We start from the raw sequence: 27,420 nt of genomic DNA on the forward strand, positions 1-27,420 counted from the left end.
GTTTTCTCGTTATGCGTGTACATACAGACAGATAGTAGACAGACAGACAGAAATTACGGAAAATAAAAAAGTGCATTTCCTTGTTCTTGTGGACACGACTGATACATAAATACCATCCTTTTTTCAATTCTGAGCAATGTACAGACAAAACTCTTTATATATATATATATACTAGCTGATATAAAGAGAATAACAAAAATATAAAAATTGGATACACTAAAGATGAAATTGCTTAGGATTTGCAGATGATCTGGCACTACTAGCTAATAACCTTAATGAAGCTCTGAATCAAATAACAAGTCTCCAAAATTTGCTGGAAAAATAGGATTAACAATTTCATTTGAAAAAACTAAAATAATGGCAATAGATCCCCTTTTAATAAGCACTGTTCTGATATGTGGGAAAGAAATAGAAACTGTAAAACAGTTTAAATACCTTGGAGAAACTATAACATACAATTTAAATGAAAAAATTTCTTGGACAGAGAGAACGAATAAATTATCCAGAGCCCAAAAAGTAACCAGAAATACATTCAACAAGAAATGTTTGTCAATAAATACAAAATTGAAACATTATAAGACCGTAGTCCAACCTGAAATAACTTATGGAAGTGAAACATTATTGAAACTTAAGTAAAAGAATAACATAGACAAAGTTTTAAAGGAAAATAGTAAGAACATGCATTAATAAGAAGTACCAAAATAAAGGAGAATGGCTCATCGTTCCAAATTCAGCAGTATATCAGGAAATAGAACCTATAACGAATTTCATGAGAAAGAAGAGAATATCATTCTTTGGTCATCTCAAGACAGGTTAATACGCAGAATTGTGGAAAAGCTTTGGAAACAAAAACAACAACCTGTCTGGATAAAAGAAATAAAAGACATAACGGTGGAGGATTTAAAGAATAAATCAAACAAAGTAAATAAATTGAAGCATAGTATAATTATATTCCTTCCAAAAGGTGATAAAAGAGAAACAAGTAAAGTGTATTTTCAGAAGAAGAACGACAACGAAGATCAGATAGAATGAAGAAATACTGGAAGATCAGAAAAGAAAAAAACATAAAACATCATGGAAAACCGGATAGAAATTGACTACAGTGGTCCAATGTGGCCTAAAAGCACAATAATAAAAACTAGCTGGTGTGCCCGTGCTTCGCTATGGAATTCTACATTGTATACAGAATTCTAGGTCAGGTAGTGTACACGTTGTGAGGAAGATTGTATTCAATTGCATAGCTCTTAACGTTATCCTAGAAACGCGACGGGGAACTCACAAAACGTTTTTTCTCATATGAAGACTGCGTTAGGGAATTTTCATTGTTATGGTAGGCTCGCTTGTTTACCATCACTCACATTCAGGTTGGGAAATTACATTATAATGGCAGACATTCACTCTCCATCTGCCTTTTTACATCCTCAGAAAGACTGTCTTAGTGGTTTTCCCAACTGAAATAAACATAGGTCATTACAATGACGTCAATAGGAATGGCGCGAGTAAAAGCAATGCTTTCATATGAAATACTCGATCAAATGAAAAACCACACAATTCCTTTTAACGAACAGTACTACGCTGCCAATCTAACAGTCCAAAGTTCCAGAGCTGGAATGACCAGGGGGGGGGGGGTCGAATAGTGGAGAGTCCCAGGGCAAAAAATATGCCCTTTTAATAATCTGTTTCCAAGGAGTACCCGAGGAGTCAGAAAATCTCATTTCACTACACTGGCGGCGGAAAAATCTATCTGACTTGGAGGCAAATTTTCCCTCCAATTCAGAGGAGAAACCCCTCTTCACAGCTAATTTGGAATAAAATGAATGTATAATTTAATAAAAGTGAAGAGGAAGAAGCTCTTTCTAAAAAACGGTTCTTTTCAGGGTTGAATTTCGAGTTATTTAGTGTATTGTGGTGCTATAATTTGGAATATGTAATTCTAGACCAGGTCATACTACTACTAGTGAGGCTCTGCCTTAAGTGTGCACACTGCTCATTGAAAACAGCCCGTCAGAGCAGGGATCGATACTATGATCAGCCAGTGTGTTACGTACCAGCAATACGGTACCAGAAAATGTATGAACCAGAGAAATGACATGCTAAAGAAAAAAAGTTTTCTAACTCCCCAGCTATTTCCACCAATATTCAGTCAGCCTGTTATACCATCTATCGGAGTTGAGTGGCAGCGTAAGAGCATCACAGCTAACATTGGTCAATGCAATGTTATTGTGGGCCTTCACATTTAGTGACTCTGAAATACCACTCTTATCGTACGGTTAAAGTGAGTAAAGCATAAATGGTCGGAAATTATATTCTCTATAACTTTTGTTATTTAGTACTTTTCCATAGGACCAATAGCATAGGTATTTAAAAATGGCATTTTAGGCGCCTTCTCCTAAACTACAATTTCATCCAGCGTGATAAAATTGATGATAACTTAGACTGTAGTTTCTTATTCCCTGACTCTATCTATATACAGATTTTCATTAAATTCTGTTAACCCATCTTCCCGTGGCTCGGCGTTGATATGGACTTAGCAAAATAAAATACAAATTCTTGAATATCTGTGTTGTCAAAGCCGGTACGGTAACATTGTATTACATAAATGATCGTAAATTTATTTCTATATAACTTTAGTTATGTAGTATTTATGGACAGGACCACTAATAATATCAATATCTGAAAATTGAACGTTAGGCCTTCCCCTAAACTAGCATTTCACTTAGCGTGAGTAAAATTATTTATAGTCTAGATTGTAGTGGCCCATCCCCCGACTTCGCATACCGATTTTATTAAATTCTCTTCAGCCGTTTTCTCGGGATGCCTGTACAGAAAGACAGAAAGAAATTACGGAAAAGTAAAAAGTGCCTTTCCTTGTTACTATGGACATGGCCAATACAGAAATACCTTTTTTTCAAATTCTGAGCAATGTACAGACAAAACCTTCATTATATATATAGACAGATGGTATGACTTGCTGCGATAATTTAGATGATAATATAGAACTCTGACATTACAACTGAAAGAAACTCTACGGATTACATTTGAAATCCTCTTGACCGTACATTTAAAAGTTGTATAAGAAATCTATCCCTCACTGTTTCACTTGACTGTACCTGAGTGTTATTACGACGTATTGGTATCAGTTGTAGGTAGTAATTTAGGGACGTCTCGACACGCTAAGCAAAGACCTGTAATTTTGATCGTGCTTTATTTGTAAAATATTTCAATTATTTCCCTGGTGATTTTATACTCAGTTAGTTTATGTTTTCTATCATTTATGTCAAAAAATAACATTTCATAACATGTTAAATTATCAAATAAATAAAGGATGCAATAATGTCCACTTCTCCCGCACTTAGGGAGAACCTGACACTAGGTAGGACCTCCGAATAGTTCCACAACTATTGAATACAGTGGGTACATATAAACTGCTCGTCGTTTCCGTTTTCCACACACACATCCCGTGGAACCATTTCCTGCATTCCCCACTACATTGGACCCATCCCTCATTACGTTCGTCGTCACATACATTATCATTATAGACTGTTATGCCTTTCAGCGTTCAGTCTGCAAGCCTCTACAAAACGTCGCCACAATCCTCGATCTGCAACTAGTGTTGTGGCCTCATTTAGTTCTATACCTCTTATCTTTAAATCGTTAGAAACCGAGTCTAACTATCGTCGTCTTGGTCTCCCTCTACTTCTCTTACCCTCCATAACAGAGTCCATTATTCTCCTAGGTAACCTATCCTCCTCCCTTCGCCTCACATGACCCCACCACCGAAGCCGGTTTATGCGTACAGCTTCATCCATCGAGTTCATTCCTAAATTAGCCTTTATCTCCTCATTCCGAATTCCCTCCTTCCATTGTTCCCACCTGTTTGTACCAGCAATCATTCTTGCTACTTTCATGTCTGTTACTTCTAACTTATGAATAAGATATCCTGAGTCCACCCAGCTTTCGCTCCCGTAAAGCAAAGTTGGTCTGAAAACAGACCGATGTAAAGATAGTTTCGTCTGGGAGCTGACTTCCTTCTTACAGAATACTGCTGATCGCAACTGCGAGCTCACTGCATTAGCTTTACTACACCTTGATTCAATCTCACTTACTATATTGCACCCATCGGATGAGTCTGATTGGCAACATTTTAATAATTGTATTTGTTAATAAATAGTAATAGCCAGCGTTCTTAAACAAAGGGACAGCATTGGAAATTTTTGGTAGCTAGCTCGTGAGAATGAAGCCTTGATAGGAACTCACGCTTCTTTCTCTGCTAAAAATAAATTATTGGGACACCTGTTATTACATCATCTTTTGGAACTGCGTAGTTAGAATGGAAAAGTACTGGCAGGAGTGACTGAGATGGAGAATCATGGTTCTAAATACCCGAATCCCCTTATTTTGGAATGGACTCGTCCATATAGATGAACAGCGGAGTAAGCGCTCCAATCAGATTGCTGCATTTAAATAATTTCAAAATTAGCGCGACCAAATGACATGTGGCTTGTAATTAATCCCTGTCAGTATTTAAGGAAGATTATATCAAGAGGAGATGGCAGTAATTATTGTAATAATTCTGAACTAACTTATTGGTTTGTGGCAAATGGATTGGAATATTGTGTATCCAGATGTTTGTTATCACCGGCAGTGGGAACCCCTTGCCAGCGTGGAGAGTGGTTTATCAGCGCGGCAGAAGATATAGTCCAACTAACGCCTACTGTATTGTAAAAGAAATTACGAACAATTTAAGAGTCACGGTGCATCATGGTAGTAACAAGAATTTATGCAGTCTGTGTGTACAAGGCACTTCATGTTTTCGGTAACTTTGTTTTGGAGCTACCCAGCATTCCTTTGGTTGGGATTTTTAGTGGCAAGAATTAGTGTTCCTACGCCGATTAGTGCGCCAACATCCCCGAGTAGTGGCTTCTCACGAGTCAGTCATCATCAAGAGTCTTGTGGGGGTCAGACGTGTCTTAACTTTGCTCCGTGTTCAAGCACAAAGGTACAGAATTGTGTGTATTTATTACTACAGTGGAGGTGGATATACGCCTTATAAACAGTAGTTGAGTTGTTAAGGTACTTAAAACCACCCAAGTGAGTGGAGTATTAAATTGACAGATTTTACGAGTGTTCAGTCTATGCAGGGCGAAGACGAAACTTTGAATTGTGCATTAATTGCATCTTAGGTGACGCAGTTTGAGTGTGTAGCCCGCAGAGCAACCCAAACAGTTTAAAATACATGTGTAAGCCGTAAATGGTGGAGAACAATTCGCCTGCTACCGCGGAGCTGTTAGTATGTTTGAAACATTTGAGCGGAGGAAATACTCTCCCTCTCTATAAGTATTTAGGTCGAGTGGGGGTGGACACTTTCTCCCCCAGCTGGGGCTTTACAAAGGAAACCGTTGAGCCCATGCAAGACTTCGCTTCGTGAGAAGCAGCAGTGTGTTAAAGCAGAGTACGTAAAATCCGGCCTAAGTTCCAAAATATCTGAGTACTGCGTATGTGTGTATATATGTATTACAGTGTAATGTCTAGTTTTAAAACAAGTTGTCGTGTTTAATATTATGGGTAGGAAATAAACGTGTGCACAGTGTCAAACAAGAGTGGAAAGTAGTAATATAAGCCAATGCCGGATACAGCAAGAATGGTCAATGATATTAACATGTTGGTCATGAATCTGTAAGACAACATGGCTGCCTTTAGTCCTGGCGATCCCGAAGTGCCCTCAATGTGAGTACACAATCTCATGTTTGATTTAAAATCTAAAGCTTTCCTTTGATAATGGTATCTTTATTTAAATAGGTATGCGAGTGACGATGATGTAACTATAAACCCGAGTATACAGCCAGAAAATTAGGATAATTCCGTTTATCAGTAGTGTAAATATTTATATTTATTATTATTATTATTAATCGTGTATGTACTAAATTTGATCTGTTAGTATCGAACAAGTTATATTTTTGAGGCAATTATAATGGGTGTTTCGCATATACCCGCACTATTGCATTTAGGCGGAATTTTTTTTGTTTCACGCAAGCACAGTTATCGTGGTGGAGGAGTGATGAAGTCAATTAATGATAATAAAACACATATATATATATATATTCAATAGTTACTGTCGAGAATTCTGTTGGGACGACAGTAACACTGATACATTCACATATTGGTTGCTATGGCAAGTAACGCGGTTAGACAGTTGAGTGAACAATGCTAAATAAAAGGATTTATTTTGGCTCAGGTAAAACAAGGTGTTGTCAAATGATAAGAACGATATTGAGCAACGGTAATTTATTTGAAATGTTTGAAGGTCCGTAGTTGAGAGTATATGGTAACACATGGGGTTATTTACCTGAAGATAATTATGGAGAACAAAGAGTATGGTGAACATATTCTTAATAAAAATGGAAATATAAGTATCAGCGTGATAGCTGAGAGGTAATAGAATTCGTGCAGAATAAGAAATGATGATGACGTCGTAAATGAATAAATATGAGAAAATAAATAAGCCAGTTAAACGAGTTAGAAGGACCAGATGATACATGTAAATGGTTTAGCCGTGACACAATATCATTCTATTCAGAGAAAGTATATTACGCATTTAAATAATATTTTAAAGCTAGGTTGGTAACATGGATCACGCAACTGGGCTGGTGTGGATGCTTGCCAGTAGGAACTATTTTATTGGTTTTAACAGATTATTATTATTATTATTAATATTAAATATATTTATTACTTTATTTGCCTCGTATTAGCCATCATTTAGGTACATTCTTTTATTGTCTGTGCATTGTCTATGCATTTTATTCTGAAGAAACCACAGTAACATTTGCAATGGGTCATGGCTATATTTCAGCGAATTATAATATGTTGAGACGCTGAAATAGGCCAAAAGTGTGGTATGTGCTGATGACAAGGTTCATATATGTATATATTAGTGGAACTTTAGGTATTAGGTTAGGATTTCTGGCTGCGTTATCTCGCTTGGTGTACGTATTAGCATAAATTAGTGTATGTTTATTTAAAGTAGGAGAGTTTGTCTTTTCCAGATTAATTTTACGATATCTAAGTAAGGGTCACTCGCATATATCGAAAGTAAAGCTTTAGATTTGTGTGCAACAACAACCAAGGTCCATTATGTGAGATAAAGTTACTGAATTCTCAGGTTAAAGCAAGTATTGTTTATTGCACTTGGAAGGAAGATATTGTAATTATGGGAACTCAGTAACAGTTTTGGTTAGAGAAATATTATTATTATTATTATTAATATTGGTGAACTCCATTATGAGAATTTCATGGTTACGCCTTTACACGGTGGATTAGGTATTTCATTAAATTATGGCAAATATGGTTTTATAGATAAAGAAAACCCAATAAGCACTGTTAAGAAAGATTCTATTCAAATGGTGTTACTCATGGCAAATGAATGTTCTAAGATAACTGACATAAACATACTATAATTTATCAGGATGGTGGATCAAGAGTACCGTAATTACAGGTCATGTTAGGATATTATTATTTATTATTGTTATTGTTATTATTATTATTATTAATATTGAATATTATTATTTAACATTTTACCAATGAATTTCACAAGCAATTAGGGAGTCTTGATGAATTCCATATTAATCACTTGTGTCAATCAATTGTGGATTTATTAATTAATTAAATAATTTACATTTTATATTTTTTTATTCAATTTATCTACGATTTGGTTGACAACAGTATTGGATTCTGGTAGGCGATTATAAATTCTTTAGGATTTTTTTATGATATCTAACATAGAAATAACATTCATTAAGTGATATTACTATTATCGTTTCAATTATTATTATTATTATTATTATTATTGTTATTACAATAGTATTATTATTATCATCTCGATGCATTGTAAGTTCACTGATATCACTATATTGGAGGATTTGAGTCACAAGATAATGATTTCCAGTGGTCAGTTAGGCAATTAATTATGTAATTAATAAATTTGAGTACAATCAAATTATTAAAATTAATTAATTATTATATTATGGTAACTTTTGGTATGTTTGTTTGCAAACTTATTTCACATATCTGAGAGGTTAGTAGTGACATTCCTAGATTTTGATCTGCGCAAAATCGTCGTATTATTTCAATTATTATTATTATTATTATTATTATTATTATTATTATTATTATTACTATTGTATTACATTTTAGGTTGGTTTTCCAAACTACAGATATGCATTTGGGATACACTGTGGAGACTTTCCTGTATTTTGTAATTGATTTACAATGTAATTCAGTGATATCAAAACAATTTTATTAATTAGTTAATCGATACTTTATTTATTTTTTTATATTTATATAAAACAATTTTATCTATTATAATTATTTTGACTGATGGCAAGTAGTTTTTTTTTTGGATGAATAACTTGAATTGGCTATACAAAAATTTATTCACATCAATATTATTATTATTATTATCATTATTATTATTATTATTATTATTATTATTATCATCACTAAGAGTTCTCATGATTATATTGTTTTTCAATTGATCCACCTGGTTTATAAACAACATTATCCTAGTATATATGTACAGTTACACAGACATTATATAATTGGATGAACAAATATGGGAAACATCATTTAAACAAATTTTATGGAAAATTATAAATATTATTCTTTAGGGATTAACGAGGTGGTCATGTGTGTCACTAATGAGAATTCTAGTTGTACAGTCTCATAAGGTAATAATGTAACATTAACAAGTCTATTTTACATTTTATAAAATTTATTTACTTTTCTCTTTTGATTTATAAATAAAAGTTTATATACATATTTAAACTCAAGTCAGTCTGAGTCATAAGTCATTGTAGTCAATAGTTTTACCGAATGCACTATCCCTATGCATCCTGATTCGACGACAGGGACTGATCGCGCCTGAGAAGAGGACCTCACCATCTTCGGTAAGTATTTTTTTTAGGGCAGCCGAGGCAATGTTGACATCTAATCTACACCGAAGGAGCTCTGCAAGGGTGCATAGGTAATCAGGAATCAGTTGTAAAATGTCACCCAACGCTGGGGCTTGACTGTCGTCTATAAGGGAATGGTAAGTCAACGTTAGGGTTATTTAAATGACCAGACTGAAACTTAGAACATTCATTGAACTTGTAGTAAAATGAACACTGTGTAAAAGGCGGAATTTCATATATGTGATACATATTGAATATATGTTATTAATGTTTATTTATGTAAAACATGGGACATTTGTTGTTGTTGTATATAGCACGTAAGGTCACCTAGGCATAGAGGCAGACTTTTATGCATAATGGTTATAACACAGGAGCAGTGGGAGCAGCTGGTCGCGAGCATTAATATGCTCAACACCAAGGTAGAAACTGTACAGAGTGAGATGAAGGAAGGACAGGACGAAATTACCAAGAACTTAACAGAAAGTTTAGAAAATAGTCAAACAGTACTCAAGGACGAAATTACTAGGAACTTAGCGGAAAACTTAGAAAGTAGTCAAACAGTACTCAAGGACGAAATTACTAGGAACTTAGCGGAAAACTTAGAGAATAGTCAAACAGTACTCAAAGAAGAAATTACTAAAAACTTAGAGAATAGTCAAACAGTACTCAAAGAAGAAATTACTAAAAACTTAGAGAGTAGTCAGGCAGTGCTTAAAGATGAAATCACTAGGAACGTAACTGAAAGTTTTTCCCAGAAACTAGAGGATACGCGGGCTATGTTGGAGACACTCGATGATAAAATTGTTAGTAGTCAGGGCGAACTGAGAAAGGAATTCCTAGATAACCAAGAAAAGTTATTAAAGCTCTGCGAGACTAATAGGGCACACACTAAGCAGGAGTTGCATAGTTTAGCCGTTGCACATAAGCAACTAATTAAGCAGATAGGCGATGTAAGCATATCATTTACAAAAAGTTTGCAAGAAACCAAAGAAGAAGTGCAAGCTCAGTGTGAAAAGATGTCACAAAAGATCGTTATGATCGAAGATAGGGTCAATCAGGTGGAGATGGAGACACGTGATAACCTTACGGCGGTTAGCACTAAAATGCAGGAAACCATGGAAAGGTTGGACCAGGGATTCAAAACGGTCGAGGCCAACCGGGTAGCAGACCAGGAAAAGGTGACACAACAATTCGCTGACATGAAAGAAGACATAGTTGAATGGCAGGTGGACATGAATAGTAAATGGGAACAGTTAGATAAAGGCTTGATCTCTAGTGAAGAAGGGGTTAGAGAAGAGGTGAAAGAAGTCCTAAATAAGGAAATACACCAGTTGCAAGTACAAAGTGATAACTTAGCAACGTTAATAAAATTCGTGACAGAGGAACAAGGCGAAATTAAGAAACAGCTGGCTCAAACCACGACACCACAGGTAGTGACAGATGCTAATCCGTTCCGGGATTTGTTGATTAACAAGGAATCCGATACTCCATTAACTTCAGTTGGAGGTGGACATACAGTTGCTGCACCGGCAAATCTCATAAATGTGCTTAAGATTACTGATGAACAACCGAGAAAATTTAATGGGAGTGGGTCGTTAACTCCAAAAATGTTTCTGAAAGATCTTAAGGCCTACTTTAGGGAAATGCAAGTACCTGAAGAAAAGAGGTTGAGAATCGCAGAAAGATATCTCGATGGTTCTCCTAAAACATGGTTTATTGGTTTCCGATTTTTATTTGAAACTTTCGAAGATTTTGAAAAGGCATTTCTGAATCGGTATTGGGGAAGCGACGCTCAACAGAATTTAAGGCTTGAGTTGTATTCCAGAAAGTACAATTCCAGTATGCCTACGAGATATAGTGATTACTTTTTGAACCAGCTGGTCAAGATGAAAGAGCTAGATAATCCTCCTTGTCAACAGGAGTTGGTTCAAGCCATAGTAAAGCAGTTTCCTCCAGATGTACAAAGGATGATGATTACCGCCAAAGCACAAAGTCCTGAGGAAGCGGAAGGAATTTTGCGACAGTTGGACAACACTGTAAATATGAGCACTCCGAGGCAAGCCAAGGCCACAGAGCACAGGGCATTTGTAGTTGACGCGGTGAAGGCAAATGATAAACAAGACGAGGAGGGACGTGTCACTGGTACAATTTCAAGACGACTACCGAATGAGAGGAATACACCAAGTGGTCGGGAATTTTATGAACATCGGCAGTATCAACAGAACTACAATTATCCCAGGTCATATTCGAGAAGATACTGGAACAAGGAGCAAAATAGATACCAAAATAGGAATAGAAGTCAGCCATATCAACGGTACAGTCGAAGAGGAACGTGGAGTGATCATCCATCGCAGAGATCAGGCTACAGGAATCCGGAATACCGAAATTATGTGAAGAAAAGGTATGTGCAGGAACTGCGGGAGCAACAGCAACAGCAAGAGCAACAAAAGTGGAAGCAAGCGTTGGACAGACAAGACTTAAATCCCGATCTCACTGGAGCAGAGAGTATCGAATTTCAGCGAGCAAGGGAGCAGGATGGTCGACGCCAACAATCGCTTAATCCAATGGCTCAAGCTTACCCACCTGGGGGTAACGGTCAAGAAAAAAAAAACGTCAATTTTGAATTGCTAAATGCATCTAAATGGAAGGATACTGGCTTAGTGGATGAAAATGCAAGTGAATGGGTGGTAGCACAAGTAGACTCTTGGGTTGTTGAACCATCAGATCTGCTAGAGGATCCAATTAAAAGGGAAGCAACGCAAGTTAGGAAACTACCTGTTATTAATGTTCGAATACATGGCACACAGGCAAGGGCATTGGCTGACACCGGCGCCACGATTAGCATTATTTCTAGAACATTATTTGAGGATTTGAAAGAAAGGCACAACCTACCAGAAATACCTGTATCGGCTGTAAAAATTAGAGGAATCGTGCCGGACAAAACTACAACTTGCAAGTCACAAACACTTTTAGATATACAGATTGGAAATTCATCCTTTACACATCCGTTTGTCATCATGTCGCGGATGAATTACAATGTCATCCTGGGAGCAGACTTCTTAAGGGAAACTAATGCTGTAGTAGATTTGGCACGGAACACTATTAAATTTCGCAAAATAGATGGCAACGAACGTATACAAATGAGTCAAGAGGTCGGAAGGAGTGAGGAAATTAACTGTGTAGATCAGGCTGGTGTGGAACTTGAAGAGATAGAGCATGTTTTGGATCACGAGGAAATTTTTCAGGATATTTTTAATAGTGAGATTCAATCGGAACTAGAAGAATTAATTGGTGTTAAGGTGGCGGAGTTCAGTGGTACGAAGGAACAAAAACAACAGCTGAGGGATATGCTTATCAAGTATCAAGAAGTTTTCGATTCAAAGGTTGGAAAAATTCCGAATTTTGCCTACGCTCTCAATGTAACAGATTGGCGTCCATACAAGAGGAAGCCATACCCAATTCCCGAAAAACATTATCAGGAAGTAAAAAGGATTATAAGGGAAATGGAAGAAAATGGGATTATAGCTAAAAGAGTTACACCTTTTGTAAACAATTTAGTCACAGTTGTCAAACCAGATGGGTCGCTGCGCATTTGCTTGGATGCACGACAAGTAAATGAGAAACTTATTCCAGAAAATGATAAAGCGCCTCCAATTAAGGATATCATCCGTCGTTTCAAAGGGATGAACATGTTTACGGGGGTAGACCTGACCTCTTCTTTTCATCACATCCAACTAGAGGAGAAGTCAAAATTACTAACTGGCTTTATATTTGACCAGCATACATACACCTTTGAACGTCTACCCTTTGGCCTGAAGAATAGCAGCGCAGCATTGATAAGAGCCTTAGACAGGAACCTGACTGACGCTGTCAAGGAATTTACAACCAGGTTTATCGATGACATCATTATCCCAAGCACATCATTCGAGGAAAATTTACAACGAGTCAGTCTGTTGTTCCAAAATTTAATTGATACGGGGTTTAAGGTCAATTTAAAGAAATCTCACTTTTGCCAAACTGAAATACTTTTCCTAGGGCATATCATAGATGGCGTAGGAATCCGACCCAACCCAATAAAATTGGAGGCCATCAATAACTTTCAGAGGCCCAGGAAGATTAAGCACATCAGGCAATTCTTGGGTATGTGCCAATTCTTTGCGGACCACTGTCCTAATTATACTGAGGTGGTGGCTCCATTGCAAGAATTGTTGCACAAGAATAACAAATGACGATGGACGGATGTAACGGAGATGTCTTTCCAGCGAACAAAGGAGTTGCTTTCCAGAAGTATCAAGTTATCTTATCCAGACTTTGAGTTGCCATTTGTACTGCAAACGGATGCTTCCAATGTTGGAATTGGTGCGGTATTATTTCAAGAAGAAGAGCACCAACCAAATGCCAAAAGATATATTTCATTTTACAGTAGAAAGTTGAGGAAACATGAAGTCAACTATAGCACCACAGAATTGGAAATGTTGGCCATAGTTCAGGCGCTGCAACACTGGCAGAAGATAGTATATGGTTTTCCAGTAAAGATCAGGACCGATCATAAGGCACTCACATTTATGTTAAAAACGGCTGTTTCTAGTCAACGAGTTTCACGATGGTCTCTATATGTGCAGCAGTTTAATTTCACAATAGAACACTGTCCTGGTAAAGAAAACATCATTGCAGATATTCTCAGCAGAAACCCTAATGAAGAAGAGGAGCAAGCAAATTATGTTGACCTCGTACAGGAAGACCAAGAAGTTTTGCTTCATTTGAGTCAATTAGCTCGCTATCAACAGGCAGATGCTACTTTGAGTAGAATAAGTGACTTTCTCCAGGGAAGAATTCAGCAAGGGGATCCTAACTATATAGAAATTCAGAAAGAGGCCGAGGAATACCTAATTGTAAATAATCTTTTGGTCAGATATTTGGACAAGGATCATACAAAATTAAGGGTGGTAATTCCATCTCAACTCCAGGAAGAGATTATTTGGCACGTTCACCGGATTACAGGACATGGAGGAATTGACAAAGTAGTGGCTACCATTCAAGAGAACTTTATTTGGAAAAATCTTAGAAAGTCTGTAAGAGAAGCAATTATTACCTGCGACATTTGCCAAAGGGTTAAGGCAAATTCATACCTTATTAGGCAAATGCCTATTCCGTTGTTGCCAAGTAAGCCCAAGGAGTTGTACGCAATGGATATTTTTGGTCCAATTCCGAAGTCCACTAGGGGAAACAGGTTTATCTTGGTGACAATGGACGTATTTTCAAAACTTACCACCTTATTTCCCATGCAAAAGGCAAACACTAAACTTGTTGTAAGATGCCTCACTCGGAGTATAATTCCTGGTATGGGAAAACCGGAAAGTTTACTAACTGACCATGGGCCTCAATTTACAGCAGCTCAATTTAAAGCAACTCTACAGGAGCTAGACATCAAGCATATTATGAGTTCTATTAGAAACCCTCAGAGTAACCCATCCGAAAGGGTTATGAAGGTCATTTCGAAATTTTGTAGGATCTATATCCCTAATGAGCATGCCAAATGGATGAAACTTTTGCCAGTGATTACTGACTGTATCAATAACACAATCCATGAAGCAACGGGATCTATACCATCAGTGGTTCATTTAAATCAATATCCCGCTAGACCTTGGCACGCTGTCGTGGATAGCCCAGTGGATGCACAACCTGCACCAGAAATAAGAATACGAGAGGTAGCCGAACATCTGCAACAACAAGCGCAGCGTCGCTTGAGGAGAGTTCAGGGAAGAAGATTTCATCGTCCGCTGAGAGCGGGAGAACTTGTATTGATCCGACGTCCAGCTACTTCAGTACCTGCAGCTAGATACTATGCTAAATTCGCACCACTTTACATAGGCCCATATCGTGTCACTCAAACCTTTAACAACAATGCATACAAGATAACGGATCTGGACGGGAACAACGAAGTCATTTTCAATGCTTCAAACTTGAAACTCTATAGACAGCCACGACACGAGGTTCCACCACAAGTTAACATCACCGAACAGTGGGGAATATCATCAGAAGAAGATGACGTCTGTTCCGAGAAGGAAGAAGAAGATGCGGAGGACACGGAGCCGTCATCAGATGAGGAGGCGACATCCCTTGTTTCCGAGGAAGAAGACAACACTATTTCGGCCCAACGCCAGGGAGAAGAGAGAAGAGAATGCTGTCCACTATGTCTGCAAGAACAAGTAGAATTGAGGAAGGTTTTACTAAATATAGCAGAACAGCTAATAGAGGAACAGAGACGCCTTCTTCAAGAGAATCAAGAGCTCCGGAGTAACTTGCTTAAGTCAAATAGAGCATAAAATAGTACAGACTCACAGATGGTTGCAAGTGATGCACACAAGTTACATTATCAACATGGAGATGGAAAAATTTTCTCGATACTCTCGAAAATTTTATTTAAAGTGGGAGAGTGTTGCACCCATCGGATGAGTCTGATTGGCAACATTTTAATAATTGTATTTGTTAATAAATAGTAATAGCCAGCGTTCTTAAACAAAGGGACAGCATTGGAAATTTTTGGTAGCTAGCTCGTGAGAATGAAGCCTTGATAGGAACTCACGCTTCTTTCTCTGCTAAAAATAAATTATTGGGACACCTGTTATTACATCATCTTTTGGAACTGCGTAGTTAGAATGGAAAAGTACTGGCAGGAGTGACTGAGATGGAGAATCATGGTTCTAAATACCCGAATCCCCTTATTTTGGAATGGACTCGTCCATATAGATGAACAGCGGAGTAAGCGCTCCAATCAGATTGCTGCATTTAAATAATTTCAAAATTAGCGCGACCAAATGACATGTGGCTTGTAATTAATCCCTGTCAGTATTTAAGGAAGATTATATCAAGAGGAGATGGCAGTAATTATTGTAATAATTCTGAACTAACTTATTGGTTTGTGGCAAATGGATTGGAATATTGTGTATCCAGATGTTTGTTATCACCGGCAGTGGGAACCCCTTGCCAGCGTGGAGAGTGGTTTATCAGCGCGGCAGAAGATATAGTCCAACTAACGCCTACTGTATTGTAAAAGAAATTACGAACAATTTAAGAGTCACGGTGCATCATGGTAGTAACAAGAATTTATGCAGTCTGTGTGTACAAGGCACTTCATGTTTTCGGTAACTTTGTTTTGGAGCTACCCAGCATTCCTTTGGTTGGGATTTTTAGTGGCAAGAATTAGTGTTCCTACGCCGATTAGTGCGCCAACATCCCCGAGTAGTGGCTTCTCACGAGTCAGTCATCATCAAGAGTCTTGTGGGGGTCAGACGTGTCTTAACTTTGCTCCGTGTTCAAGCACAAAGGTACAGAATTGTGTGTATTTATTACTACAGTGGAGGTGGATATACGCCTTATAAACAGTAGTTGAGTTGTTAAGGTACTTAAAACCACCCAAGTGAGTGGAGTATTAAATTGACAGATTTTACGAGTGTTCAGTCTATGCAGGGCGAAGACGAAACTTTGAATTGTGCATTAATTGCATCTTAGGTGACGCAGTTTGAGTGTGTAGCCCGCAGAGCAACCCAAACAGTTTAAAATACATGTGTAAGCCGTAAATGGTGGAGAACAATTCGCCTGCTACCGCGGAGCTGTTAGTATGTTTGAAACATTTGAGCGGAGGAAATACTCTCCCTCTCTATAAGTATTTAGGTCGAGTGGGGGTGGACACTTTCTCCCCCAGCTGGGGCTTTACAAAGGAAACCGTTGAGCCCATGCAAGACTTCGCTTCGTGAGAAGCAGCAGTGTGTTAAAGCAGAGTACGTAAAATCCGGCCTAAGTTCCAAAATATCTGAGTACTGCGTATGTGTGTATATATGTATTACAGTGTAATGTCTAGTTTTAAAACAAGTTGTCGTGTTTAATATTATGGGTAGGAAATAAACGTGTGCACAGTGTCAAACAAGAGTGGAAAGTAGTAATATAAGCCAATGCCGGATACAGCAAGAATGGTCAATGATATTAACATGTTGGTCATGAATCTGTAAGACAACATGGCTGCCTTTAGTCCTGGCGATCCCGAAGTGCCCTCAATGTGAGTACACAATCTCATGTTTGATTTAAAATCTAAAGCTTTCCTTTGATAATGGTATCTTTATTTAAATAGGTATGCGAGTGACGATGATGTAACTATAAACCCGAGTATACAGCCAGAAAATTAGGATAATTCCGTTTATCAGTAGTGTAAATATTTATATTTATTATTATTATTATTAATCGTGTATGTACTAAATTTGATCTGTTAGTATCGAACAAGTTATATTTTTGAGGCAATTATAATGGGTGTTTCGCATATACCCGCACTATTGCATTTAGGCGGAATTTTTTTTGTTTCACGCAAGCACAGTTATCGTGGTGGAGGAGTGATGAAGTCAATTAATGATAATAAAACACATATATATATATATATATTCAATAGTTACTGTCGAGAATTCTGTTGGGACGACAGTAACACTGATACATTCACATATTGGTTGCTATGGCAAGTAACGCGGTTAGACAGTTGAGTGAACAATGCTAAATAAAAGGATTTATTTTGGCTCAGGTAAAACAAGGTGTTGTCAAATGATAAGAACGATATTGAGCAACGGTAATTTATTTGAAATGTTTGAAGGTCCGTAGTTGAGAGTATATGGTAACACATGGGGTTATTTACCTGAAGATAATTATGGAGAACAAAGAGTATGGTGAACATATTCTTAATAAAAATGGAAATATAAGTATCAGCGTGATAGCTGAGAGGTAATAGAATTCGTGCAGAATAAGAAATGATGATGACGTCGTAAATGAATAAATATGAGAAAATAAATAAGCCAGTTAAACGAGTTAGAAGGACCAGATGATACATGTAAATGGTTTAGCCGTGACACAATATCATTCTATTCAGAGAAAGTATATTACGCATTTAAATAATATTTTAAAGCTAGGTTGGTAACATGGATCACGCAACTGGGCTGGTGTGGATGCTTGCCAGTAGGAACTATTTTATTGGTTTTAACAGATTATTATTATTATTATTAATATTAAATATATTTATTACTTTATTTGCCTCGTATTAGCCATCATTTAGGTACATTCTTTTATTGTCTGTGCATTGTCTATGCATTTTATTCTGAAGAAACCACAGTAATATTTGCAATGGGTCATGGCTATATTTCAGCGAATTATAATATGTTGAGACGCTGAAATAGGCCAAAAGTGTAGTATGTGCTGATGACAAGGTTCATATATGTATATATTAGTGGAACTTTAGGTATTAGGTTAGGATTTCTGGCTGCGTTATCTCGCTTGGTGTACGTATTAGCATAAATTAGTGTATGTTTATTTAAAGTAGGAGAGTTTGTCTTTTCCAGATTAATTTTACGATATCTAAGTAAGGGTCACTCGCATATATCGAAAGTAAAGCTTTAGATTTGTGTGCAACAACAACCAAGGTCCATTATGTGAGATAAAGTTACTGAATTCTCAGGTTAAAGCAAGTATTGTTTATTGCACTTGGAAGGAAGATATTGTAATTATGGGAACTCAGTAACAGTTTTGGTTAGAGAAATATTATTATTATTATTATTAATATTGGTGAACTCCATTATGAGAATTTCATGGTTACGCCTTTACACGGTGGATTAGGTATTTCATTAAATTATGGCAAATATGGTTTTATAGATAAAGAAAACCCAATAAGCACTGTTAAGAAAGATTCTATTCAAATGGTGTTACTCATGGCAAATGAATGTTCTAAGATAACTGACATAAACATACTATAATTTATCAGGATGGTGGATCAAGAGTACCGTAATTACAGGTCATGTTAGGATATTATTATTTATTATTGTTATTATTATTATTATTAATAATATTGAATATTATTATTTAACATTTTACCAATGAATTTCACAAGCAATTAGGGAGTCTTGATGAATTCCATATTAATCACTTGTGTCAATCAATTGTGGATTTATTAATTAATTAAATAATTTACATTTTATATTTTTTTATTCAATTTATCTACGATTTGGTTGACAACAGTATTGGATTCTGGTAGGCGATTATAAATTCTTTAGGATTTTTTTTATGATATCTAACATAGAAATAACATTCATTAAGTGATATTACTATTATCGTTTCAATTATTATTATTATTATTATTATTATTGTTATTACAATAGTATTATTATTATCATCTCGATGCATTGTAAATTCACTGATATCACTATATTGGAGGATTTGAGTCACAAGATAATGATTTCCAGTGGTCAGTTAGGCAATTAATTATGTAATTAATAAATTTGAGTACAATCAAATTATTAAAATTAATTAATTATTATATTATGGTAACTTTTGGTATGTTTGTTTGCAAACTTATTTCACATATCTGAGAGGTTAGTAGTGACATTCCTAGATTTTGATCTGCGCAAAATCGTCGTATTATTTCAATTATTATTATTATTATTATTATTATTATTATTATTATTATTATTATTATTATTATTATTATTATTATTATTATTACTATTGTATTACATTTTAGGTTGGTTTTCCAAACTACAGATATGCATTTGGGATACACTGTGGAGACTTTCCTGTATTTTGTAATTGATTTACAATGTAATTCAGTGATATCAAAACAATTTTATTAATTAGTTAATCGATACTTTATTTATTTTTTTATATTTATATAAAACAATTTTATCTATTATAATTATTTTGACTGATGGCAAGTAGTTTTTTTTTGGATGAATAACTTGAATTGGCTATACAAAAATTTATTCACATCAATATTATTATTATTATTATTATCATTATTATTATTATTATTATTATTATCATCACTAAGAGTTCTCATGATTATATTGTTTTTCAATTGATCCACCTGGTTTATAAACAACATTATCCTAGTATATATGTACAGTTACACAGACATTATATAATTGGATGAACAAATATGGGAAACATCATTTAAACAAATTTTATGGAAAATTATAAATATTATTCTTTAGGGATTAACGAGGTGGTCATGTGTGTCACTAATGAGAATTCTAGTTGTACAGTCTCATAAGGTAATAATGTAACATTAACAAGTCTATTTTACATTTTATAAAATTTATTTACTTTTCTCTTTTGATTTATAAATAAAAGTTTATATACATATTTAAACTCAAGTCAGTCTGAGTCATAAGTCATTGTAGTCAATAGTTTTACCGAATGCACTATCCCTATGCATCCTGATTCGACAACAGGGACTGATCGCGCCTGAGAAGAGGACCTCACCATCTTCGGTAAGTATTTTTTTTTAGGGCAGCCGAGGCAATGTTGACATCTAATCTACACCGAAGGAGCTCTGCAAGGGTGCAATATTACCATCCTGGGAAAACACACAACCTAAATACTTGAAATTATCGACCTGTTCTAGCTTTGTATCACCAATCTGACATTCAATTCTGTTGGATTTCTTACCTACTGACATCAATTTAGTCTTCGAGAGGCTAATTTTCATACCATACTCATTGCACCTATTTTCAAGTTCCAAGATGTTAGACTGCAGGCTTTCGGCACAATCTGCCATTAAGACCAAGTCGTCAGCATAAGCCAAACTGCTTACTATATTTCCACCTAACTGAATCCCTCCCTGCCATTTTATACCTTTCAGAATATGATCCATGTAAACTACAAACAGCAAAGGTGAAAGATTACACCCTTGTCTAACTCCCGTAAATACCCTGAACCAAGAACTCATTCTACCATCAATTCTCACTGAAGCCCAATTGTCAAGATAAATGCCTTTGATTGATTTTAATAATCTACCTTTAATTCCATAGTCCCCCAGTATGGCGAACATCTTTTCCCTCGGTACCCTGTCATATGCTTTTTTCTAGATCTACGAAACATAAACACAACTGCCTATTCCTCTCGTAGCATTTTTCAATTACCTGGCGCATACTGAAAATCTGATCCTGACAGCCTCTCTGTGGTCTGAAACCACACTGGTTTTCATCCAACTTCCTCTCAACGACTGATCGCACCCTCCCTTCCAAGATGCCAGTAAATACTTTGCATGGTATACTAATCAATGAGATACCTCGATAGTTGTTGCAATCCTTCCTGTTCCCTTGCTTATAGATAGGTGCAATTACTGCTTTTGTCCAATCTGAAGGTACCTTACCAACACTCCACGCTAATTTGACTACTCTATGAAGCCATTTCATCCCTGCCTTCCCACTATACTTCACCATTTCAGGTCTAATTTCATCTATTCCTGCTGCCTTATGACAATGGAATTTATTTACTATCCTTTCCACTTCCTCAAGCATAATTTCACCAACATCATTTTCCTCCTCCCCATGAGCTTGACTGTTTGCAACACCACCATGATGATTTCCTTTTACATTGAGAAGATGTTCAAAATATTCCCTCCACCTCTCCAGTGATTCCCTGGGATCTGTTATGAGTTCACCTGAATTACTCAAAACACTGTTCATTTCCTTTTTCCCTCCCTTCCTAAGATTCTGTATTACTGTCCAGAAAGGTTTCCCTGCTGCTTGACCTAGCCTTTCCAGGTTATTACCAAAATCTTCCCATGACTTCTTTTTGGATTCAACAACTATTTGTTTCGCTCTGTTTCTTTCATCTACGTACAAATCCCTGTCTGCCTCGGCCCTTGTTTGGAGCCATTTCTGATAAGCCTTCTTTTTACGTTTACAGGCTGCTCTCACTTCATCATTCCACCAAGATGTTCGCCTTTTCCCATCTTTACACACAGTTGTTCCTAGGCATTCCCTTGCTGTTTCTACTACAGCATCCCTGTATGCCACCCATTCACTTTCTATATCCTGAACCTGCTTACTGTCAACTGTTCGAAACTTCTCACTAATCATATCCATGTACTTCTGTCTAATTTCCTCGTCCTGGAGATTTTCTACCCTTATTCGTTTGCAGACAGATTTCACTTTCTCTAGCCTAGGCCTAGAGATACTTAGTTCACTACAGATCAGATAGTGGTCTGTATCATCGAAAAATCCCCGAAAAACTCGTACATTCCTAAAAGATTTCCTGAATTCAAAGTCTGTTAAGATATAGTCTATTATGGATCTGGTACCCCTAGCCTCCCATGTGTAGCGGTGAATCGCCTTATGCTTGAAGAATGTATTCGTAACAGCTAAACCCATACTAGCACAGAAGTCCAGCAAACGCTTCCCATTCCCATTAGCTTCCATATCTTCCCCACATTTACCAATCACCCTTTCGTATCCTTCAGTTCTATTCCCAACTCTCGCATTGAAATCGCCCATTAGCACTATTCTATCCTTGCTGTTCACCCTGACCACGATGTCACTCAATGCTTCATAAAACTTGTCAACTTCATCCTCATCTGCACCCTCACATGGTGAATACACGGACACAATTCTTGTCCTAATTCCCCCCACTGACAAATCTACCCACATCATTCGCTCACTTACGTGCCTAACAGAAACTATGTTGCGTGCAATGGTATTCCTTATAAAGAGCCCTACCCCAGACTCTGCCCTTCCCTTTCTAACACCCGTCAAGTACACTTTATAATCTCCTATCTCTTCCTCCTTATCTCCCCTTACCCGAATATCACTTACTCCTAGCACATCCAGATGCATCCTCTTTGCTGACTCAGCCAGTTCTACCTTCTTTCTTCCATAAGCCCCATTAATATTGATAGCTCCCCCATCGAATTCCATTTCGTTCACCAAGTTGTTTCCAAGGAGTCCCTCGCCTGTCAAATGGGAGTGGGACTCCATTACTCCCATAGGTCCGAGGCTTGCTTAAAGTGTTCTGAGCTCGGTAAATTCATGAAGCAGGATGCTACCCTACTTGCACATAGTCCAAGCGAGGATCTCTCCTCTAACGGGTTATGGACCACCGGTGAATTGTGTAGTCCTAGCCGCCTGAGCACAAGGAGGGCCACGACTCAGAATATGTCCGAGATGCCCACTCCCATTCCATAGCAAATGGTATCCCGACTCTCAGGACCACTTACTAGGCCACTCAGCCGTTACCCATGGTTCACGAACTAGGACGTGACTACAGTAACCCACAAACATGAACTGCGCAGTAATTCTCAGAGCAAAGAAGAATGCTTGAGATACTAGCTTCCCCGTTGCGCACGCCGAGTTCTCTTTGTTGTCCTCTGATTTGAAGGATTCTTTTCATTTTCGTGTTTTCTATTCTTTAAATTTTCCCGATAATCCTGAGAAGTCACCGTGGCGGATGGGGGAAAAGCAACACATCTCTATTCATAAAGCTGATGCTTTATCAAGCACATCCGGATCTTTGCAGTGCGTTGAGTGTCCGCCGAATATCAACCGAATACTACCCCGAGGTTTGTAACGGTTTAGGTGATCAAGGAATAATGAAAATACCTCAATGGCCATTTACTCTGATTCGGACATTTACCAACTGATCCACTGGCCATTCCTTTTGAGTGTATCTTTGCCTTACCCCTTTCATTATAACAAAGGGTGGGATAGCATATGCAATAGCATTGCCACACACCATTACTGTTACCGTAGATACCTTTTCTGCCGTGGTGCTGTGAAACACGTTTTTCTTTCCCTTTTCACTGATAATCTTCCCTGCCTTAAATATGAGCTGAACACCAGTTTCATTGGCATTGAAAATATTACCAGGCTCTTAAAAAAACGCAGTCATATCCAACCATTGCATTTTGTTTTTTAAATATGCCTCTTAACATCATTCCTCTGAGTTAACCTAAAAGCCATTTCTCGTAAGTCGCTCACTGTTCGCCCAAACCTCTTAGAATCGAGATGAAAAATATGGTTGACTAAATGGTCCTATATAGCTTTGTCAATTGTTGCTCTTTTTTCCAGTTTTCTATTGATAGATATACCAGTTAGTATTCTGGATCTGAGTGTATTCCTTGGAATACGGAAATACTTCGCAGCTGTTGTTAAAGTAGTTCCATTTTCTTTCACGTCCTTAATAGCGGCAGCCATGTCTTCTGCATTCCATCGTCCAAGCAGACCTTTGTACACATATTTCCGTGGCATCCTCCACCTATAACCATTTGGATGCAAAACTATTAATGCGAAACTTCTACTTTATCATCAGTCTCCAACCTTCGTAATTCGAGTTTAACTTAATAATACAAACATTATTATAAAAAAATATCTCATTACAAAAATATTATAAATAACCTACATTGTCATAATTTATTACTCCTACAAAACTGTAGTATTAACGCACCATTAAACCCTGTCCCCAAAAATGTATCCCGGTTTAGAGATTCAGGGAGATTTCGACACTGTCGAGATCTCCCAGCTTTTCGTGTCTCGATTTCCCCGACTTTCATTGGCAGGCAAGAGGTCGCAACACTTACCAAGCTGAAGGTTTGGCGATTTGGAAATGACATGACCGCTTCTCCGAAACTTGCTTAGTGCGCCTAACCTAAAACATTATCTTAAAAGTATCGCTATCTACCTATTTCGTTACACAACCTACTCAACATATTATAGCAAGTTACTTTTAAATCATATATCACTTACTTACTCACCTTCAATTATTCATATGCCTTGTATTTATAGTGATAATCTTCAGCTAACAGGATGACCATGACCACAAAACCATACGGCTCCAGTAAATGTAGTTGCAAGTTTGACCTGCGCAGTACTGTGCTTACCAGAGGCACTAAGCTTAAAAGTGTCGAGTTCTCCCTCATGTCGGGATCTCCCTAAGTTACCTTATCTCAAACCTAATTTGGTGAAGTATCCTTTTAGATATAGCATGGCTCGAAATTATATTCACATTTCACAGTCATTCACTGATAACTGTTATTCTGCATTCTTCTTCTTAAGGCGCCTTCTCCTAGTGGACGTTGGCGGTCCACATAGCCAGCTCCGAACGTGATGTAGCAGCATGGAAAGCATCTTCTGAAGTGTAGTTGTGCCATCTTCGTATGTCCTTCAATTCGAACTTTGTTGTCGTAATCTTTTCCAAAACTGCCGGGCTTTCTAGTCATATCAGTTGTCAAAGCATCCCCCCCCCCCGGTGTTCCGAATGGGGGAATATAAACTTTGGATAATAACTGCACGTTAAACAGAGCCATGCTATATGAACTTAAAGGGATATCCTTCAGGATCTTTAATGCAGTGGTTTCCCGTTGCCTTCTGCATCCTAATGCCGTTGACCAATTGTAGGTTCTTCCGCCTTTTGGGACCATTTCCTGTCCCAAGGACAATAGAGTGCCCTAACCTCTAACCACTCATCCACCCTCAAGAAGACTGTTGGCACTTGGTAGAGGGGATCTTCTTATACCGGAAGATACTCGGTCCCTTCATTCGTTAGTCTGCATTGCGACGACTCAATATTCGGCTGTCACCGAACTGACACAAGAACCCGACCGAACAGGTACACGAAACACACTCCGAACATGTAATCCATTTGGTCACTGCTCTATCTTCAGCTGACTGACCGACCAACTGAGGCCTCACTCTCCAAATGACTATCCATCGACCAAGGCTCCATCCAATTGACTGTTCACCATTCGTCTTACTGACCGATTCACTGAGAGTCCACTACAACACTCCATGGCCAGCCTCTCCTTTCAACTGAACTGCCGCTATAGTATACTCCTCTATACATAGACACTAGTTGTCACTCCCACGTCATCTCTAAAAGAGTACATGGCATCACTCCCAACCAGCTCTCAAGTGTTACAGACTGTGATGAAATGGGCTCAGGCAAAGTAGGAACTCCCTACATATTATCTCATCGTCTAAATGACAGAGCGATGACTCGACAGTTTCTCTAACAGTATTACACCGCATGTTACAATGGCAAAAGGTTTCACTAAATACATCCATATCTGATATTAGGCAGCAAATCTCACTCTACATAATTTTAATGACAACTTACACACACACACACACACACACACACACATATATATATATATATATATATATATATATACAATAAATACAATGAAGCAAGCGATAATTAATTAATGCATACGAAATCAGATTACAGAATTGAATCAAACAACAATAACAGTAACAATAATAATAATAATTTACCGGTCACCTCCATCGGGCGCGTCCCATTGGAATTGGGGAAGCTCGCTGGCTCTGCCAGAAGGAGAGTCAGAGGGTAGTAGGGAAATAAAATACCACCGTGAAAAAAACTGGTCCCTTGCCAGGGTTACTGCGAAGACTGGTAAATGACCAGAAGCCGGAAAACATCTTGAGGCAGCCTCTAGGGCTAACAACCCTAGTTGTAAAAGGATGGGTACCCGTCCAAAGCCAAGTCAAGTCAAAAAGCATTATGGCACAACATTTCAAGAAACATACCCCAGAGGTATCTTCGGATAAATCCCTCTTCGTGAACGCCACGGCGCACGAGTCTCGTTCGGATTCTGGGGGAGACTCGACATCATGCAAGAGACGAGTCGGAGCGTCTCGGTCTACCCCGAAGAGTCAAAAACTCAGGCCAAAATCTAAAACCTTTCTAGCAACTTTCAACATAAATTCACTTACACAAACTGGCAAGCTGAAAACCCTCACCAAAGCTCTTCACGAAAATCAGATATCCATAATGGCCCTACAGGAAACAAGGTACCCAGATGAAGAGATTTTTGAATCCGAACTGTTAGAACCAATATCCTTAAATCGGTTGCAAATTTCGAACCTGTGAATGACAGATTATCTATACTCACAATTAAATGCGCGAACAAAATCTACGCCCTAGTTAACGCACATGCTCCTACAAACGATAAGAACAAGTCTGATCCAGACGAAGTTGATAATTTCTGGGACCTACTGGATGAAAAATTAAACAAAATCCCCAAACACCATGTCAGGCTTCTTTTCGGTGACTTCAATGCCCAACTAGGTCGTGAACAGAAGTACAAGAAAGTTATAGGAAATTACCCTGCTCACAAAAGAACCAATCCCAACGGCAAAAGACTGGTGTCCATTTGCGAAAATCACAACCTGCAGGTCATGTCGACCCCATTTCGTCGTCTACCCAGAAAGCAAATGGCTTGGCGTTCTCCTGTCCAAGCTCTCGGAAAGTTCCAAATTGATCATGTTGCAATCTCCAGGAGAAACAGTCCTGAGATTATGAATGTCAAGGTAAAGAAAGGCATCAATGTATCTCTTATCAAATTCAAACCAATTCCCGCAAACACAAGGACGACAACCAAACAGATCACACGCTTCGACAATGATAAACTTCGGCAAAGGGTCGAGGAGTTCCAGGAGAAGGCTAGACCAAATGACTGTGACTTTAACAACGCCAAAAGTCTCCTTGTTGAGGCCGCCAAAGACGTTGCAGAAATCAAGAGAAGCAAAAATCATTCCTGGTGGAATGGTACCTGCGAATCAGTCCTCCAAGAAAGACTCAATGCGTGGAAACAGTACTACTCTACGAAATCAGAAAATGATTGGGAAACCTACAAAACCCAACG

This window comes from Anabrus simplex, chromosome 8, assembly GCF_040414725.1.
Source record: "Anabrus simplex isolate iqAnaSimp1 chromosome 8, ASM4041472v1, whole genome shotgun sequence".
Taxonomy (NCBI): Eukaryota; Metazoa; Arthropoda; class Insecta; order Orthoptera; family Tettigoniidae; genus Anabrus; species Anabrus simplex.